General features: G+C 41.0%; 1 protein-coding gene and 1 pseudogene across 2 annotated transcripts in view; one reads left to right on the top strand and one right to left on the bottom strand.

Moving 5' to 3' along the window:
* PHACTR4 (phosphatase and actin regulator 4) overlaps positions 1-10,222 on the bottom strand; it is a 120,754-nt gene extending 110,532 nt beyond the window's left edge. Inside the window, exon 1 of one of the 2 annotated variants that reach the window (XM_027864504.1) lies at positions 10,141-10,222. The gene's annotated coding sequence lies outside the window, so the exon portion shown is untranslated. The remainder of the gene's footprint in view (positions 1-10,140) is intronic. The other variant, XM_027864507.1, reaches the window with a different exon arrangement.
* Positions 10,223-16,722: 6,500 nt separating this feature from the next.
* On the top strand, positions 16,723-17,476 carry LOC114044960 (annotated as a pseudogene).
* The last annotated feature ends 3,182 nt before the right edge of the window (positions 17,477-20,658 follow it).

The raw sequence follows: 20,658 nt of genomic DNA, 5'->3' as shown, positions 1-20,658 counted from the left end.
GCTACCTTTGAGAAGTTAATAAATCGAGCAAATAACTCAGCAAAATTTTAAAAACTGTTTGCTTCACACCGAGATCTGGACAAAAACAACACTGATTTTACAAGTTAGAAACAATCATAACCATGATCTTCACTATAGCACTGTAAATGTCTTTTGGTTAAGAGAGAATAGTTGCCTAGCACATTTGCTCTCGAACATTTTCCCAACTTGGATAACCTTGAGAGAGGCCCAGACAAGTTAAAAAGTATTTATTTACCAAATGTTTTAGATCACTGTTAGGAATTACTCCATTCAGTCAAAATTCTGGAAGGTTACTTAGTCACTGAATTCATAAAGTCTACTAAAAGGGCACTATATGATGTAGGTCAGTTATTACACTGTTCCCTGTAGTTGTTTGAATGATGTGTACAAAACATACTTTCATTCTAAGAGGCAGAGCAGTATATGGAAAAAGCAACAAGTTCAAAGTCAGAAGACCTGGGCTCAAATCACACAGCTCAGAATTCCACACAACATGGAGGATCTTGGATAAGTCCCTACATCAGGCTGAACCTCAGTAAGAGGTGGTTTGGGCCTAGTCATTCTCTAAAATCCCTCCCAACTCTAATCTGATCTCAACCCTGTCAATTTTGTCCAGCAGATAGCCCTTCCAACTATCCCCCTCCTCTCTCTTATCTTCAATCTCTCTTTATGCACTAATTCCTTCTGAGCAGCTACAAACATGTCCATGTTTCCCTCATCCTTAAAAAAAACCTCTCTAGACCTCACAGTCTCTGCTAAACATCTCTTCTCTCATTCTCAGCTAAACTCTGAAAAACCTACTCTGCATTGCCTCTTCTCTCTCTTCTAACTCTGCAATCTGGCTTCAGATCCCATCATTCAATTGGAACTGCTCTCTCCAAAGTTACCAGTGATCTCTTAGTTACCAGACTCAATAACTTTTCTCAGTCCTCATTCTGAAGCTCTCAGCAGCATCTGTCACTATTGATCGCCTTCTGGGTGCTTTCTTCTGTGTTTTTGTGACAATGCTCTTTCTTGGGTGTTCTACTATCTACTACCTTTCTGACCAATTCTTCTCTGTCTTCTTTGTTGAATTTTCATCTCTGTCACAACTCCTACTACTCACAGGTACAGGCCAAGGCTTTTTCATTAACCTCTCTTTTCTTTCTACACCAGGGGTTCTTAACCTGGAACCAGTGGATAGAATAGATTTCAGAGAATCTGTGAACTAGGATGTGAAATAATTACATCGTTATTTTCACTAATCTTTCATTTTTTTGAAATCCTATTACTTTATTTTATGAATTTAGAAGCATTTAAAAGCATTCTGAGAAGGGGATCCTAGGTTTGATAAAACTGCAAAAGAGGTCTATGACACCAAAAGAAGTTGACATTCCTTGGTCTACAGAATGAAAACAAATTATACAATAACAACAATATTGTAAAGACAAACAACTTTGATAGATGCAGGGTCTCGGATCAACCCACAATGATCAACCACAATTTCAGAGGATTCATGATGCTATCCACCTCCAAATGGAAAAGTGATGGACTCAGAGAGAAAACTGACTTTTTTTCTTTTTTGCATATGGCCGTGTTTATCTTCCCCTTAGAAAGCCTATCATTGCACTAAGTATATTTTACATGCTTAATAAATACTGACCGGCTGACTGGCTTCATTCACATTCATACTTTGATTCCTATTTTCCAGCCAATGTAATGAAATAAAATATTTTATTAACGTAACAATGCTCCTTAAACAAACCATGCATGCATGCTATCAAGATCTGGGACTCAAGATTAGTTTTTATTTTCTGTAAACACCCAAATAAAGCACCCAGGAGTATTATAACCTCAAAACAGACTAGCTGGCTCAACATACACTCAGTGTTCACTCTCTGAACAGCCACACTTATCACTGAATATTGAGGCCCAGAAAGACTTAACTTTCAGTTGGTATCCTATTGTACAGTGCCTATCACTTTATTTTCATTAGTTAAATATAATTTGTAGAAGATGTTGAGTTAAAAAAATCAAAACTCTCAGGTTGTCACAACCCATACTTGACACTTTACATATAATGGAGAAGTTTTGCTGCAAAGTGTGCGTGTGAAGGGTCTCCTATTCCAACCATCTCTTCCTTGTCTGTCTACATAAAACACCACAATTTCACTTCCTCTCTAAATACCTCCTCAGAAATTTTTGGTTATAAATCTTTACACTTCTCTTCTCTTCAACTAACCTCTTATACTTGTGGCACACTTTTTCCAGCAGTCTTGTTTACTAAAATGATAATCACACAGGACAATCAATTTTGTACTCTACAGATCGGAATGAATGATAGTCACTCTCCATGAAAGGAGGACAGATAAGATTAATATCAAAGAAATTTAACAAAGCAATCTTATTGATGTTTAATGATCATGAGCAGTCTTAAGTTTTTGTTAAATTTATGGAAAATCTGAATAACACAAGTTGATATTACTAAGTAAAAACTTTGAAGAAATAATTCTTAATCAATTTCTCTCAAAAAAAAAAAAACCCTACTGAGGCAACAAAGGTCAGTTTTCAGGTTTACTGGTATCTTTCTGTTTTTCAAAATAGTCATTATCTCCTTTGAATTTGATAACAAACCTCTAAGGTATAAGAAAGGCTTCCGATTTTGGAAGGCAGGATCAACATTCAATACTCCTAAAGTAATATTTTTCATTTTCAAATTCATATAAATGTTTTTATTCTCATGTGACAGCAATAGGTCACAGAATCAAAGAAAGGGACCTTTAGAGATCACCTAATCAGGGTTGGGGAACCTGAGGCCTTGAGGCCACATGTTGCCCTCAAGGTCCTCAAGTGTGGCCCTTTGACTGAATCTAAACCTAACAGAACAAATTCTGCCTTGTTTTGTTTGGCCTCGAGGACACAGGTTCTTCCCCCCTGAATCCAACTCCCTCATTTTACAGATAAGGATACTGAGGCCCAGAAGCTGAGTAATCTACTCAAGGAAAATTACAGTGACAGTAAGTAGCAAAGCCAGAATTTGAACCCAGATCTCCTGACTCCAAATTCAGCACCCTCTCCACTAGAGCATGCTGCCTTCTCTCCCTTCCCGCCCCCACCCCATGTCACATCATAAACAGCAGAGTCCTTCATTTCAACCCCAGCTCTAATGCATATTCACTGTATGACTGACCACAACTCTCTGAGCCCCAGTTTCTTCCACTGTAAAAAGGAGAGGCTCAAATGAGCTAATGTGCATAGAACAGTTTGTATAGAAATGTACACCATGATTGAAAGCCACAAGACAAATGCCAACTATTATGTTTACGACGAAAATATCTAGTCATTCTTTTGTGATTCTTGTCTAGTTGGCTAAACCAAGAATCACCAAATCTGAAAAAGTGGAAGGGACCAACCTAGCTGAATCCCTACCATGAAATGTGACTCTCCTCTGCAAAAGAATTCAATCCAAAAAGTCATGCAGACTGCTTGAATACCCCCAGAGAAGGCAACTCACTACTTCAAGAAATGACCCAAACCACTCCCAAAAGGCATGATTTTCCAGCCCTCATCAGTCTGTGATTCCAAATGATAGCTCAACATTTCATCATGCAGTGGAAAGAACACTGCTCTTGATGTCTAGAAGACCTGTTTTCAAAGAACCCACTCTGATGTTTACCACCTGTGGGACCTTGGGTAAAAAACCTGATCCTTCAGAACCTTGGTTTCCTCATTTAAAAAAAAAAACAAAAAAAAACCAAAGGAGACTAGACCAGATGGAGGCCTCTGGAACCCACCCCCCCCCAGCTCTAGACCTACCAAACTGAGGAATGAACACCAATGATTTCATCCAGCACAACTCCTTCCTCTACCAACAGAACTGTCTACCTCACTACTATCTATAGGAATCACTATGGCTAAAAAATTCATCATTGTGGCCAACCTGATTATGGGACAGTCCAAATTTAAGTCAATACACACTGAGTCAGCCTATCACCAAGGCATATTCAAAGTCTTTCCAGATTAGTAGGACCTGCCAATTCAGGCTCCATTGGCACAACCAAACCTTCCACCATATAATGAAGCACCAGGAGGTCTGAAATGGAAGAAGCCAAAACTAAGTATCCCAAAAGAGTGAAGCCATGGATAGCATATTAAATTCCCAATCAAAATCTACTACTTTATGACCTTCATTTAAGTCATTCCAAAAGTGATCAACTTGATGTAAAAGGAAACCATCAAACAAAATATTACCAGATCAGTCCTTTTCGATGTAGGACTCAAAGTGTGTCACCTTTCTGCAAGTGAAGATGCTGTCCCTGACCTACCATTCAGAGTATATATGCTTTGAGTTGTAGTCTCTGAAATGGGGACAGCCTTTTCTTTCATGGTTGCCAGACTTTGTCACCTAGTCACCAACTTCATGCTGATGAGCTCCTCCCCCATTAGCTAGGCTAGTCCTGTACTCGCATTGTGCCCAACTCAGTAGAGCTTGCCACTGCTCTCTTTCTAATGGCATAGCTTTCACCACAAAAAGCTATCAGAGCACAGACTTGGATTGTTTTTATTTATATAGCATTTTGTAAGCCATAAGTGCTAAATAAGTATGTGCTATTATTTCATGACCAGAATGTCCCAGTCAGCTGTTTCCTAGAAGCATTCTTTTGGTCACACGCAGAACCACCAGAGGACTAAGATTATTATTCTCACTATAAATGAGGAAACTGAGGCTCAGAGAGGTCAAATTAACCTGGGTAACAGTTAATAAGTATAAATTTTTAACAAGTTAAATTCAACAAACATTTGCTAACCACTTACTACAGGCAAAGCATTATGTTAAAGACCCCTCAAAGAAGAAATTACTTTCTATTTGTAAGTATATGATATACTCAGAGTATAAATGACTAAGCATAGCATGATAGTGACAAAAGTAAAATCCAGACTAAATAACATAGGAAAAAAAATCTGAGGAAATAACAGCCACTTTCAGCAAGGAGATCAAGGAAAGCTTCACGGAGGAAGGTTAGCATATGATCTGAGCCTATAAGGAATAAGATCAAGACAGGCTGATAAGAAGGGAAAGTATTTGTGGACTAAGCAAATATAAAGGTGGGAGATGATGAACTGAATTCAACAAATAGCTAAGAGACCAGTTAGGCTAGAACAGAGAGAAAATAAAAGGAAATAAATGAGAGTTGGTAGGGCTGAATCATTATTATTATCATCATCAAATCAATATGGAAAGCTTTACATACCTTAAAGTACTATTTCATGAGATAAATTCCTTGCTTGCTGACCAAGTTTAACAAGTAAGACTTCACTAACAGCATAATCTTACCAAGTGCATTCATCTGCCCTCCTTCAACCTCACATGCTCTCTCCCTCTTAAATTCCATTTTATGTGATATTTACTTGCTTGGCGCCACAGAGCCCCCACTTACTATATAAGTGCTATTAAGGCAGGGATGGAGCTCATTTATATCTTGCCCAAAGACTGGCACTGCCCCAGAACACAGTTCAGTTCGGTAGTTTCAGTCATGTCCAACTCTTTATGACCCCATCTGGGGTTTTCTTGGCCAAGATACTGGAGTGGTTTTGCCAGAAAAGGAAACTGAGGAAAACAGCATGAAGTGACTTGCCCAAGATTACTCAGCTGCATCTGAACTCAGGTCTTCCTGACTCCCAGGCAGTGCAGTCTAGCTGCCCCTGAACACAGCAGGAGCTTAAAATACACTTGGTGAGTTGAAAAGAATGACCATCAAAAATCACCCATGGCTAAAAAGTCAAATAGGTCATAGGATGATAGAATTGAGTGCTGGGAAGAGACCTTAGCGATCATGTAAGCCACCCCATTTTACAGAGGAGGAAAATGAGGCCCAGAGGAAAAAAAATGACTTTTGCTTTTAGTCACATAACTGGTTACTGTCCATGCCTGGATCAGCCTCCAAACAGGACTGTACTGTTACTTGTTCAATTAACTTATAAGAATGTATTGCTCTTGGGGCACCTATGTGGCTCAGTGGATAGAGCACCGGCTCTGGAGTCAGGAGGACCAGAGTTCAAATATGGCCTCAGACACATAACACTCACTAGCTGTGTGAGACCCTGGGCAAGTCACTTAACCCCAATAGCCTCTAACCAAAAAAAAAAAAAAAAAAAAGAATGTATTGGTCTCAATGAGTTGCAGCTAAACTGCAAAATAACTCAATTCCTGTGGAAGCAAGCTGAATAATACTGAACTTTAAAAAGAAATCCCATCATATGGGTATAATAATATTTTTTAAAAACAGCTTCCACAGGTTAGAAAGTGGGCACTAATTTTGTTGATTCATTTACATAGGCATGTCACACATTTTATCAAGGAAAATTTTAAAATAAGGGTGAAAGAAATTTACTCTTAGTGATCATATCATGGACTGCACTGACATAAGTCCAGGTCTTAATTGCCAGTTTGGAATTGATTTCAAGTGCCCAGAAAAAGAACATTAAAGGAAGCAGGTTCTGGCCAATTTGCCCAAGTACTTTGGACCTCCTCTCCTTTGTACTTACCACTATTTTTTTTTCCTAATAGTAACAAATTCTATTACATATTTGTATATCTCCCCCCCCTCCAATTAGACAGTAAGCTCATAGAAAGTAAGGACCATCATTTCTTTTTTTTTTTTTTGGCTAGGTAATGGGGTTAAGTGACTTGCCCAGGGTCACACAGCTAGTGAATGTGTTTCTGGGGCCACATTTGAACTCAGGTCCTCCTGACTCCAAGGCTGGAGCTCTATCCACTGCACCACCTAGCTGCCCCTCAGAGCCATCATTTCATCCTAGTATCTCCAGCCAACAGCAGAGAACCAAAAGCACAGCTGGCAATGAATAAAAAGGCTAAACAAAGATTCACAGTTCTTTCCACTAGAATTTCAAGGTGGGTAGATTTTCAAATACATTCATCAATGACACATTTGTTAATAAATACCTCTTAAATAAAGTAATATTCATCAAAACTAGCAGTCTGAACATCTACCCCCAGGGCTTCTGAGATCAACAGCATTACTGTAAGAAATGGACTTGGGCTTTGGGCCCAAGTCCAAAGAATCACAATACAATTCTAGAAACATCTTCTAAGTATCCACCTAGTGAAAGGCACTAGAAATTTGAGGATGGAGATCAGGTCCAGCTAAGGAAGCAAGGGTGAAGAAAGGAGTGGGGAATTAGGGAAAGCTTCATGGAGATATGGCACCTCAGTCAAGTCTTGATGGAAAGGAGATTTCAACAAGCAGAGATGGAGTAGAAGGAAGTCTGAGAGGCTATGAGTTCATTACTGGAATGCAGGGCATTATGAGAGAATGGGGGGCAGTAAAACATTCAGGTTGACTTGAATATAAATTATATGATGCACAGCACTGGAAGATAAAGCTGGAAAAGTACTTGGAGTCAGAGTATGCCTGGAACGCTAAGACAAAAAGTTTCTGTTTAATTCCTCAGTCAGAAAGGAGTCACTGAATTCATTTGAACAGAAGAGCAATGCCTCATCACAATACATGCAGGAAAATGGCACATTAAGAGGAACAACTGTGGAGGACATAGCATTAAAGGCAGAAGAGAACTCTGAGGGAATCTAGTCCTACAAGGCCCAACCAAGGACTTCAAGTCAGTTTGGGCAACAGAGTTTGCAAGCATCAGAGGCAGGATTTGAACACAGGTCTTCTGGCTCAAGGGTCAACCAGTACTCTTCCCACCGTACCACACTGCCTTTTACCTCTACCATTTTTTTCATTGCTGTTCCCAGAAACTGGTCTCATAAAGCTTTACAGCCACAAAATTTCAACTTCTCCAAACCCCTCTTCATCTTCTGGGCAATTTTCCTTTTATATTAGATTTTTCCCATCAAAAAAGACTAGTTTAGGATGAGCAGAGTGGCTGCCACACCATTATCACCTCTCTCTGACAGCTGATGGGCCACAATGATTTGTTCATTCATTAGCATCTCTTCATGATATGCCTTCAAAAATTTCCAAAATCTCAACTAATTCTGTGGCTGCTAACCAAAGAAAGATGGATGGAAAGGCTTTCTAACTAGGTGTGTTGGTAGGTCAAACAGTTAAAGGCAGGCAAATGGGAGTAAGGATGGGGAAAGGAAAGGAGCAAAATTCCTGGTCCTCCCCATCCTACGAGGCAGTTGGGTGTCACAGTGGATAGAGTGCCCAGTCTGAAGTCAGGAAGACTCATCTTCCTAAGTTCAAATCCGTCCTCAGACATTTACTAGCTGTGTGCCCCTGGACAAGTCCCTTAACCCTGTCTGCCTCAGTTCCTCATCTGTAAAATAAGCTGGAGGAGGAAATGGCACACCACTCCAGTATCTTTGCCAAGAAAACCCCAAATGGGATCATTAAGAGTCCAACACAACTGAACAACAACCTCATCCTATACAATTCAAGTGTAATGTAATCCAGAGATCCCACTGTACATAATTCCCTTTTCCATGAAGAGTTCCCAGCAAGTGGAGCTAAACCTTAAGACTTACTTGCCTTCTCCCAGCTTTCCCAACATGACCTGAAGACATATAGCAACCTACTGTTGCTACATAAAGGAAACTAGCCTCAAGGCTTCTCCAGGCCTAGGACAGGAAATACTAAATACATGACAAAAATTAGTCGTTCTAGAGTGCTTCCCATTAAACTGAATCTGACTACTCATTATTGAGAGGGTCAGTCAGGTAGTGTGGTAGATAGATAGAGCTCTGGTCTTAGAGTCAGGAGGACCTGAGTTCAAATCCAGCCTCAGCTATTTGACACTAGCTGTGTGACCCTGGGCAAGTCACTTAACCCCAATTGCCTCACCAAGAAGCAAAAAAATAAAAATAAAAAAGATACTGAGTAAGAGACTGATCAGGCATTTAAGAATGTCTTAATGGAAGGTAACCAAATTTCCTTTGAACATACAGCATTCCTCAGTTTCTGGTAAGAATTCACATTTCTCTTCCTTCAAAATAACTTCTGACCTCCTAACACAAAGCTGCACATTGGTACCTTTTCTTGGCTTTCTTAAGTCACTGGGTTTCTGGTTTCTCCCTAAATCAGAGCCTTTAACTCACTGCCTCATTAACTTTTTTGTTTGTTTGTTTTACTCAAGAACTGGAAAAGAAAATGGTTTGGGGCGGGGGTGAGGTGGGAGGAGTTTTGGAAGGGTGAGGGGAGTCCAAGGCTGCACTGGATAAATAGGAAACCCTGCCTAAACTGCCCTGTAAGTCACTGAAGGTGGCTACAAGCCTCTCACTTGGTTCCTCCAGCTTGGACTTTCAGCAGGGCCATTCTCACATACTCCCAGGGTGCCAGTCCCAACCTCCCCTCAAATTCTGCAGGAGTCCCAGTTCTGACCTCCCCTCAAATCCTCCTTGGGCCCTAGTCCTGACCTCTACTCAAAAATTCTCATGGGGTGGGTTGCACTTTGCATCCTGGAAAGAATAGCCACATCGTGCGTGGGTCTACGAGTCAGTCAACAACGTACTATGTGCTACACAAGCAAGAACAATGTGCTAGATGTTGGGGGTCCCAAAAAAAGGGGGGGAGGCAGAAAGTCCCTACCCTCAAGGAGCTCACGGTCTAGCACGAAGGGCCTAGGGGCCACCTGGAACAGCACCCCACTCCCCTCCCAAATGATGGGACCGAAGCTCAGACAAATAACCTGCTCAAGGTCTCTCAGGCAGAGAGGGGGCTAGGGCGGCCACCCCAAGCCCCAGGCCACCCCGAGGGGCTCTCCCTCCCCAGGAAAGGAGTCCCCAAGACGATTACGTTTTCTGCCGCGGCCCCGTGCAGCCCTAACGGGCGTCGGAAGGAATGAGGGAGGATGCAGCGGGTGACTGGCTGGGTTTTTTCACCGGACTTTGACCCGCTCCTGTTACAGTAACAGGATCCCCCGCGGTCCGTCCCTTCGGGGCCAGGGGCTCCCGCGCGGCCACCCCGGGGTGAGCCCGAACAAAAGCGCCCGCGAGATCGGAAGGGGGGGACGGTGTGGAGCGGAGCCTGAGTCGGACTGAGGACAAGCGGCCGAAGGCCCCGGCCCGGCCCCGCGGGCCAGCGCCTGGGTGCCGTTACCCCCGCCCCACGGCCCCCGGCCCCCCAAGGAGCCCTTCCCAGTCCCCGCCTCATTCACCTCGTCGGCCAGGCAGCAGCCGTGGTCTCGGCCGTTTCCTCCGGAAGTCGCGCTCACCTGCCCCACGGCCACCGCCGCCGCCGCCGCCGCCGCCGCCTGTGCAGTCAGCCCCGAGCGGGGCGGGGGAACGGCACGGGACGGTTAGGAGAGGGGAGGAGACAGGAGCCCGCCGCGGGGCCCTCTGGGGCTTGTAGTCCTAGGCGGGAGCGGGGGCATGGAGGGGGAGGAGAGAGAAGGAGGAGGGGGACGGAAGAAAAGAATGGTGGGACGGGCCTCTGGCTCTCTGGCAAGGCTAGGTCTTGAGGGAGGCAGGTGTGGCGCATGCGCGCCCTCGCTTCGCCCCGCCCCGTCGGGGGAGGGGACTTGGTCACGTCAGACGCTGAGCGCTGGAGAGGGCTAGGGAGGAGGGAGTGGTGTTGGGTGGGCTTGTGGCAGGGTCTAGAGTTGATGGGCTCCACTTTCTAGACCATTTTCTACAGGAAGTCTTTCTTAACTTTTAATTCCAGTGCCTTTCCTCTGCTAATTATTTTATATTTATCCTTTATGTGGCTTGCTTTCTATGTATTTCTTTGCTTCTTGTGTCCCCCCATTATGTTGTAACCTCGAGGGCGGAGACTGTCCTTTGCTCCTTTTTGCATCCCCAGAGCTTAGAACAGTGCCAGGCACATAGTACGCTCTTAATAAATTTTTAAAAAATTATTTCCCAATTTCTTGTACATAGCTTGCTTTGTACAGGTTTGTTTGCATGTTGTGGTTGTAAGCTCCTTGAAGGCAGGGACTGTCTTTTGCTTATTTTTGCATCCTTGTAGTGCTTAGCATTGTGCCAGGAACACAGTAAGCACTTAATAAATGTTTACTGATTGAGTAAGTAATTGTTTTCTATTTAGCCTGTATATGGCTTGCTTTGTAAATACTTGCATGTTGTTTTCCCCACTGTAAGCTCCTTGAGGGTAGGGACCATCTTTTACCTCTTGTATCCCTCAGTGTTTAGCATAGTGCCTGGCACAGCACAGTGCCTGTCGATTAATAATTGTTTATTGATTGCTTGATTGATAGACTTACTACAGAAGATGAAATAGACTTTCCTGGCCAATTTAGACTGTTGAAAGCTAGGGAGAAGGAAAGCATGTTAGAGGGCAGAGAGCTAAAAGGGTCTTCTGGATATATCTTCCATTCTATAGAGGAAGAAACTGAGGTTTTCCTTCTCCAAGGAGTCAGAGCCCTGGGACTGGAAGGGGAGGAATGATGAGGCAGGACAACTGGAGTTTAGGCAGCTCTCTTCCCAGGGCCAAACCTTGAAGAAGGAAAGGGTCACAGAATCTTGGAATGCCATAACTGGAAGGGACCAAGAATCATAGCTTTGGAACTGGAAGGGATTGAAGAGTTTATTTAGTTCAAGCCTCTCATTTGCCCATATTTGGTGTTGTTTGGTTGAGTCTGACTCTTGTGACTCCATGGTCCATAGCATACCAGGTCCTTCTAACCTCCACTATCATGTTTCATATCATGTTCATGTTTCTTTGACACTAGCTATCCATCTCTGCCATCCCCTTTTCTTTTTGCCTTAATCTTTCCCGCCATCAAAGTCTTTTCCAATGAGTTCTGTCTTCTCATTATGTGGCCAAAGTATTTAAGCTTGAGCTTGAGTAGTTGACTTTCTGGTGAATAGTCTGAATTAATTTCTTTTTCTTTTTCTTTTTTTTTGGCTAGGCAATGGGGTTAAATGACTTCCCCAGGGTCACACAGCTAGTGAGTGTTATGTGTCTGAGGCCGCATTTGAACTCAGGTCCTCCTGACTCCATGGCCGGTGCCCTATCCACTGCACCGCCCAGCTGCCCCTGAATTAATTTCTTTAAGTATTAACTGATCTGAGAGTCCAAGGGACTCTCAAAAGTCTTCTCCAACACCACAATTCAAAAGCGTTGATTTTGTGGCACTCAGTTTTCCTTATAGTCCAACTCTCACAGCCACAAATTGCTATTGGAAAAACTACAGCTTTGACTATATGGACCTTTGTTGACAAGGTGATGTCTCTGCTTTTTAGCATGCTGTCCAGATTTGCCATAGCTTTCCTTCCAAGGAGCAAACGTCTTCCAATTTCATGACTGCAGTCTCTGTCTGAAGTCATCTTTGAAATCAAGAATATAAAATCAGACACTACTTCCGTTTCCTCTCTCTCTTTTTGCCAGGACGTAATGGGACCAGTTGCCAAGATCTTAGGTTTTTGGATGTTAAGCTTCAAGCCAACTTTTAAACTCTTCTCTTTCACCATCATCAAGAGGCTTCCTAATTCTTATTCATTTTCTGCTATCAGAATGGTATCATCTTCGTATCTGAGATTGTTGATATTTCTCCTGGCAACCTTAATTCTGACTTTTGATTCATCCAGCCTGGCATTTCTTATAATGTACTCTGCATGTAAGTTAAATAAGTAAAGTGACTACATATAGTCTTGTCATATTCCTTTTCCAATCTTGCCTATATTCCATCAGGTAATAAGAGGCAGCAGGGATTTGAACCCAGGCCCTCTGATTTTGAGGGCAGCTAGGTAGCAAATAGAGAGGACTGGGCTTGGAAACAGGAAGACTCATCTTCCTGAGTTCAAATCCAGCCTCAGGCACTTCCTAGCCATATGACCTTGGGCAAGTCACTTAACCCTATTTGCCTCATTGGTAAAATGGGCTAGAGAAGGAAATGGCAAACCACTCCAGTACTTTTGTCAAAATAACTCCAAAAAGAGGTCATAAAGAGTTGGACAAGGCTGAAACAATTCAACAACAACCTCTGATTTGAAAATCCCTGGTTCTTTATATACTAACTTGCCCTCAAATAATTTTAAAGGTCACAGAGCTCAACCCTTTTTTTTTTTTTCCCAGATAGAGAAACAGAAGTCAAGGGATTTGCTCAAGGTCATGGTATCAGAAACTATCGGGCTATCAGGGGCTGGGAGGGACTTCAAAGATTATTTACTCTGATTCTACTCTTTAATGCCCACCATCCCACCTCCTAGTTACTCCAGAGCTGACTAGTAGTTAAGGGCAGAGTATGGTATGGAAACAGACTGTCTGACTTGGAATCTAGCCCCACTCCTGGGCCCGGGAAGAAGATAAAAAGACTTTTTGAAAGGAGGTACTTAGTCTGTGGTTAGCCTAGGGGACCAGAGAAAGTGAGCAGCCAGGTCTCAACTGGCATCTCTGAATGCGCTTTCAAGAGGCTGTGAAGCCCTGGACCACTGCCCTCTCAGCAGAGGTCCTAGAAGGCATTTGTAGGCACTAGGTAAGACTTGGGCCCCCTAAGGTTGCTGTCCACCAGAGGCTTGGAGCCTCTACCATAAAGTCAGAAGGAGTAGTGAGAGCCCAGGATTAAGAACTTCTAGAACTGGAATTTGAACTCTTACTCTTCAATTTATTTGGTTTTAGGAAAGTCAAGTGCCTCTTGGTATAAAAGACATTCTAATCTCCCCATTTCTTAGTGCTGTGAGGGAGGAGAGATCGTTTTGAATTTATTTTGTATATATTTGCTTTTACTTCCTTCTTTTGCCTCCCCACCCCCACCCCACACTATTTCCTGAGCCAGCTGTTCCAACCTTTATGTAGAGATGCTCCTCTGAGGCGATCATGGTTAAGTGACTTGCCCAGGATCACATAGACAGTGTCAAGTATCTGAGGCCGGATTTGAATTCAGGTGCTCCTGACTCCAGGGTCAGTGTTCTTTTCACTGTGCCACCTAGTTGCCCTCCTTCTCTTCTTTATAAAAAAAAAAAGTTGTAATCTCCTATCCTTCTCTTGTGGGGTAGCTAGGGAGTGCAGTGGATAGAGTGCCAGGCTTGGTGTCAAGAGGACCTGAATTCAAATCCAGCCTCAGGCAATTACTAGCTGGGTGGTTCTGGGCAAGTCACTTAATCCTGTCTGCCTCAGTTTCCTCATCTGTAGAATAAGCTGGAGAAGAAAATGGCAAACCTCTCCAGTATCTTTGCCAAGAAAATCCTAAATGGGATCACAAAGAGTCTGAAACGACTGAACAAAGACCCTTTTCATAAAACCATACAAATGATTTTATTAGCTCATATTTTTAGTCAAAATCATTTATAATACCAAAAATATCTTAGATATAACATAATGACATATTTGCTAAAAATCCTTTTTATTTGTCATACTTATGTACTAACCAATAATAACATCAATGCAATGACTGGATTTGTTTTCCAGTGAAAAGTTTCTACTCATAATTTTTTTTAATGCTTATAATCAATATTTTCTCCAACAATTATAGCAAAAAACCCTATTTCACAGATGTTGTGAATAATAGTAAAGTTGTATCCCTTCATTTAATAAACCAGACAACTTTTTATTCACTCATAACCCAAATAAGACCGGTAAGTGATACATAAGCAAGTCTTTACTTTCTTCTTTCTTTGTTTTTTTTTCTTTTTTTTTCTTTTCTTCCATTTTATTTGCCGGGTGTTTTTAAAATTGGGAACTATAAAATTATCATCTGGTAAATGTATCCACAGCACTAACTTTTCATAAATGTTGTGACTTTTTCTGGATTATAGTATGAATTTGAAGACTTTTCATTGATTTATTTAGAGAGTCAATTTTTTTTCAAAATTATCCACCAAATACACATTCCACAGAGAAACTTTTTTTATAAAATTAATTTGTTTCACCTTTATTTTTGTAATCAATATGAAAAGTAGCTATTTTTAATTTTTTTCCTAAATACTCTTTAAATACCCAGTTGATTTCTCTTGTCAAACATTATTGAGTTTGTTCTAAGAAAGATAAACAAAATTAGACTGCATGTATATGTTTATTTCTCACAAAGCTAGTGGAACATGTCTATAGAGATATGCATGGGAATTCATTGTGGAAAATAAGCCCAATGACAGACAGACAAAGGGGACATTGTATCTTCGGAGTAATTCCCTCTCTCCCCTCCCTCCCTTCCTGGCTCAGGATGTCTATGCCAGCCAAAATTATAGTCTCAACTGTATTAACCATAATATGAGAATGGAATTTCTTAATTGGCTAGGTTGTAAATACAATAGGATAAGGAAATGTCAAGGAGTCAATTGAAATTATAGATCCAGGGTGTCTGTTTCTTTTATCATTAACATGACTATATATATATATGTGTGTGTGTGTGTGTGTGTGTGTGTGTGTGTGTGTGTGTATACATACATACACATACACACATGTATGTATGTATGTATGTATACACATTGTAACATGTGTCCATGAAATAACAAGATAAGAAAAAGTCCCATTATTTGAAATAGTGTCCAGTTCAAGGCATCCTTCCCTGGACAGTCATAAACAGAAGGATACTCCTGATCAGCTTCATCTGGCCTTACAATTGCTGACACAGGAAGGAGCATTTTTGGTTCACTCAGAGAGCAAAGCAAAGTATGTCTGTTATGCCAGAGAGCACAATGCATTATGGTAAGTTAAGCTCAGAATGGGCCAAAATGTCTTTCTCCTGATTGGTCAATCCAGGTTTTACACCTTTCTCAGGTCTTTGGGGCGCTCATAACATAGAAAAGTCTTATATTCTGTCCTAATATTATCATACAATTTCCAAAGAGCTTTCCTTTTAATGGACTGGGTTTTTTGGTAAAGTTGATTAATTTTGTAACAACTTGAGAAACTGTCTGTAGTTCCTCATTCATATTCCTTGGTACAAGTGATGGTAAAGCATGAAATGTGTCAAATTACATGAGAGGTCACATTTTAACTAGTGCTCATACACCTACATTTTGTACTAACTGGGAATGAGTTTCATCAGTGCAAAATTCAATATAATTCTCCTACATATAATTTTTATTTAAAACAATTATATTGAAATTTTCTCTTAATATGGCATTGCCACCCATAGCTTTGAAAAAGAACAAATCTTCCCTAACACTGGTTAAGTTAAAGTGTCAAACATTTGCAATCAAATGAGCATTTTAAATAATATTTGTTGCTTCATTTGCAATGCAAAATAAGAAGATCTTAGTTTCTCAATTAATCACAAGTCTTCAAACCTTTGAGCAATCATCCTTCGCACCTACTATCTGCAAGGGGAATCATTCCATTAAAAATTGATTTGAATATGATTTGCCAGTTATAATTTCAACCATATAAGTAACTCCCAGGTAGCAACATTGTTTCTCCAAATGAAGCTTTTCCTTTTAGCAATTCTGTAAGCAACTTTACACAATGCAAACAATCCTTTTGCTGTCACAAATGTGGCTTTTGCAAAAGTTTGTTAGAGCATCTTCCTTAAGTGGAGGGAGTCTCCCTTAAGCTTGGATCTCCTTTGATGGGCATCAACCTTAAGGACTCATCTCCCTTAAGCAGCCCTCTCCCTTAGGGGGCTGCCATCTCCCTTAAGCTGGGGTCTTCCTTAAACTGTGTCTCCCTGAAGGGGCAAAGGAGATTGCTTGGTGTGTTGTGCTTGGTGTGTTGTGTGGTGTTGTGTATTACCCCCAATAAATGCCTTTACTTGATTTGGAGACAGCCTGAGCGAATTCTTTTGGGACAACCTTGTACCCCAACATTTTGGGGTGCCCTGAACCTCATCATTCCTGGCGACCCAATGTGGAGTGACTGTCTCAGCCCCAGGCCCTTTATAAATCAAGGAAGAGAATTTGAAGGAGAGGAAGAGTACCTGGAGATCCTTGGCATCACAAGGGAGCAGTTAGGCAAATATGAGTGCCAAGCTGCCAATGAAGTTTCCTCAGCAGATGTCAAACAAGTCAAGGTAACTGTGAACTATCCTCCCACTATCCAGGAGTCCAAGAGCAATGAAACTGCCATGGGGCAACAAGCTTCTCTCAAATTGAGGCCTCCGAAGTGCCTGCACCCGACTTTGAGTGGTACAGAGATGATACCAGGATAAACAGCGCTAATTGCCTTGAGATTAAGAGGATTGAGGGTCAGTCCCTCCTGATGGTGACCAATGTCACTGAGGAACACTATGGCAACTACACCTGTGTGGCTGCCAACAGGCTGGGAGTCACAAATGCCAGCCTAATCTTTTTCAAGTGAGTTTTACCCACAATCCCCAACCCTAATCAAGGTGCACCACGTGCACAGAAACATTTTATCTTGGAGGATAACATTTTCAAAGAGGCAATTCAATTCAATCTATTCACCTGTATTCGATTGGCACCACAGTGTACTTCAGGAAAAAAAAATAGTGCCAATGTAATGGGGTTATTATTAACAGTGGAACCCAAAATACAAGAATAGGACCTGGGTCAGTGAGAGTGATAAACGGATCAATGAGCCTGGCCATACCACTGTGGTTGCCGGCAGTGTCCCTGTTCTGTCTACTCAGCAAATGTTAATAGAATAAAAATTTACAAAACAAAAAACAACACAAAAAAGTGTCATCCGTGAGCCAGAGAGAGAGAGACAGAGACAGAGACAGAGGAAGAGAGAGAATGGGGGAAGGAACATTTCTTTTACAACTTTGTGTGCTCAGAAGTGAAGGGAAAAAATATGACAACAAAGTATAACATTTTCAAAAGCCAAATTCATTAAGTAAAAATTTGAAACCAACTTGGTGAAAAAGAAAAAAGAAAAAGTTTGTTCAAATTAAAAAGCATCTGATTTTTTTCCTAAAAATTCTCTGGCCAAAGTTTTCTAGTTATATTTTTAAGATGTCATTTCAACTTGGCTATGTTCCAGGTACTAAGAACTGGGATACAAAAAAAAAAAAAAAAAGGAAAAACACAGTCCCTGTCCTCACATTATTTTTAATAATATTTTATTTTTCCCCAGCTACATGTAAAGATAAGTTTTAACATTCATTTTTCAAATTTGGAGTTCTAAATTCTCTCCCCTTTCTCCCCTCTCCCCTCCCTGAGATGTAAACAATTTGACGTAGGTTATATATGTGCAATCATAGAAAACATGTTAGCTATGTTGTGAAAGAAGACATAGATCAAAAACAAACCCCTCAAATAAATAAAGTGAAAAATAGTATCTTCGACCTATATTCAGGCTCCATCAGTTCTTTCTCTGGAGGGGGGTAGCCTTTTTCATTATGAGTCCTTTGGAATTGTCTTGGATCATTGTAGTGCTGAGAATAGCTAAGTCATTCACAGCTGATCATCATACAATATTGCTGTTACTGTGTACAATGTTCTTCTGGTTCTGCTCACTTCACTTTGCATCAGTTCATGTAAGTCTTTCCAGGTTTTTCTGAAATCATCCTGAAAGAACTCACATTCTATTGGGGGAGACAGCTTATAAGAGTGGGATAAGTATTTCATCCATTTCTGATAAATCCTGTCAAAACACCCTCCCATGGAATATTCCTATGGAATCCACTGATACAGTTCAGCAAATCCTAATTCGGTCTTTTTTATTTACTTTTTCATTTTCATTTTACTTTCAGTCTCAAATTGTCTCTAGCCCTCCCCCCAAAAAAATGATAAGGCAAAAAATCGAAGGTCATTACAAATAGATATAGTCTTGCAAAACAAATTCCCCCATTAGTTATGTCCAAAGGAAAAGAATATGTGCTGCACTCTGAGCTCATCGCTTCTCTTTCTAGAGTTGGACGGAGCATGTTTCATCATGAGTCCTTTGCAGTTGTGTTTGATCACCATGTCAGTCTGAGTTCCTAAGTCTTTCAGAATTCATTGTCCTTACAATATAATTGTTATTATACAAACTGTTCTCCTGATTCTACTCACTTCACTTTCCATCAAGTTTTACTTAAATAGTCTCTTTCATCATTTCTTAGAACACAATAGTATTCTATCACATTTGAATGCTATGACTTGTTTAGTCATTCATCAATTGATGGGCATCCCCTTAGTTTCCAATTCTTTGCTACTAAAAAAGAGCTACTATAAATATTTTTGTGCATATATGTCCTTTTACTCTTTCTTTGATCTCTTTGGGGATATAGACCTAGTAGTAGGATTGATGGGTCAAAGGTTATCCATGGTTTTATAGTTTTGGGAGCATCATTCCAAATTGCATGACAGAATGGTTGGACAATGTTCTCCACCAACAATGCATCGGTGTTCCTGTTATCCCACTCCAGCCCCTTCAGCATTTGTCATTTTCCATTTTTGTCAATTTAGTCAATCTTATAGGTATGAGGTGATATCTCAGGATTATTTTAATATACATTTCTCTAATTATCTAATTCAGTCTTAAAGAGTTACCACACAGCTGACAAAAGTAGGCTTTGCAGTTAGATATTTTTGACTATAAGGCCTGCCCATTGGCAATTACATCATCTGAATAATAAAAACAACAAAATTTAGGGAAAAAATAAGAAAAAAGTACAGAAAGGGAGATAGACAATCATTTTTTTTTGCAATCTTACAATCTGAAAGTAACTATACATTTTTTAAAAATGAAACTGTAAGTATTTTTTTTTTGGCTAGACAATGGGGTTAAGTGACTTGCCCAGGGTCACACAGCTAGTAAGTATTATTGTGTCTAAGGCCAGATTTGAACTCAGGTCCTCCTGAATCCAGGGCCAGTGCTCTATCCACCTGTACCACCTACTCTACAACTTTCAGTCTTGCCCTAGTTGCCTAGAATACTTCAAGGTAAAGTGTCTTGTATAGGGTCACAGGATTGGTATGTGTCAGAGGCAGACACTGAACCCAGTGCTTCTTGGGTTCTAGGGTACCTCCCTAGCCACAACACCTCTCTCAAGTTTATAAAAGATAAGAAAAACTACTGTAATATATTAGCACTACAAGGAATCTTAGTGAAGAACTGATAATCCAAACCACTTGCTTTACAGATAAATAAAATAGGAATCCCGGATGAACAAAGAGGTTTGCCCAAAGTCATACATTCCTGGTTATAAATGACAAAAGTCAGGAATTCCACCCAGGTCTCCTTAACTCCCTATCTAAGGCCTTTTCCCCTTGACAGAACTAATTGATCATAATTCCTCACATTTATGTAGCATTTTAAGATTTTTCAGTTTGGTCCCAACCCATGAGAGGAAGGCATTGCCAGTATTATCATGTCCATATGGGGTGGGAGGGAGTTAGTCCTGATCATTTGATTCTGTCCCCCCTTTTGCCTCCCCCAAACCAATTGATAGAATCACAGGAGACCACATAACAGAGATGAGGTGTGTTTTAAAACAAAGTGTAAAGACATATCTATGGATGAATGTTTATGTCTTATTACCTCTTTAAAGAAATCTCCTTTACGAAAATGCAAGGTCAACTGCTTATTGACTGGTCAGAGACTGATTATGCCGCCAAAGGTCTTTGTAAAGCCGAGCCTGCCAGCCCCAATCCTGGAAGAGCAGAAAGCCATTCCAGACAAGAACAGCTTGATGGCATATAATCCCTGCACTTCTACCATAGTTGTAGGAGAAAAGGGGACTGCCCCGACCCCATTCCCTGCCAAAAACCCATGTTATCATGCAGGTATGCTATTCAAACAGTAGGGGGAGCCAGAACAGGGTGGGGGTTGGGAGGTGGGAGGACCAGGAAGCAACTTTTAGGAAAGATGGCTATGAAGAAAGAGATAAATAATA

The sequence above is a fragment of the Vombatus ursinus genome, unplaced genomic scaffold, assembly GCF_900497805.2.
Source record: "Vombatus ursinus unplaced genomic scaffold, bare-nosed wombat genome assembly UNPS02014775.1, whole genome shotgun sequence".
Taxonomy (NCBI): domain Eukaryota; kingdom Metazoa; phylum Chordata; class Mammalia; order Diprotodontia; family Vombatidae; genus Vombatus; species Vombatus ursinus.
This window is presented reverse-complemented; position numbering and strand designations above follow the sequence as displayed.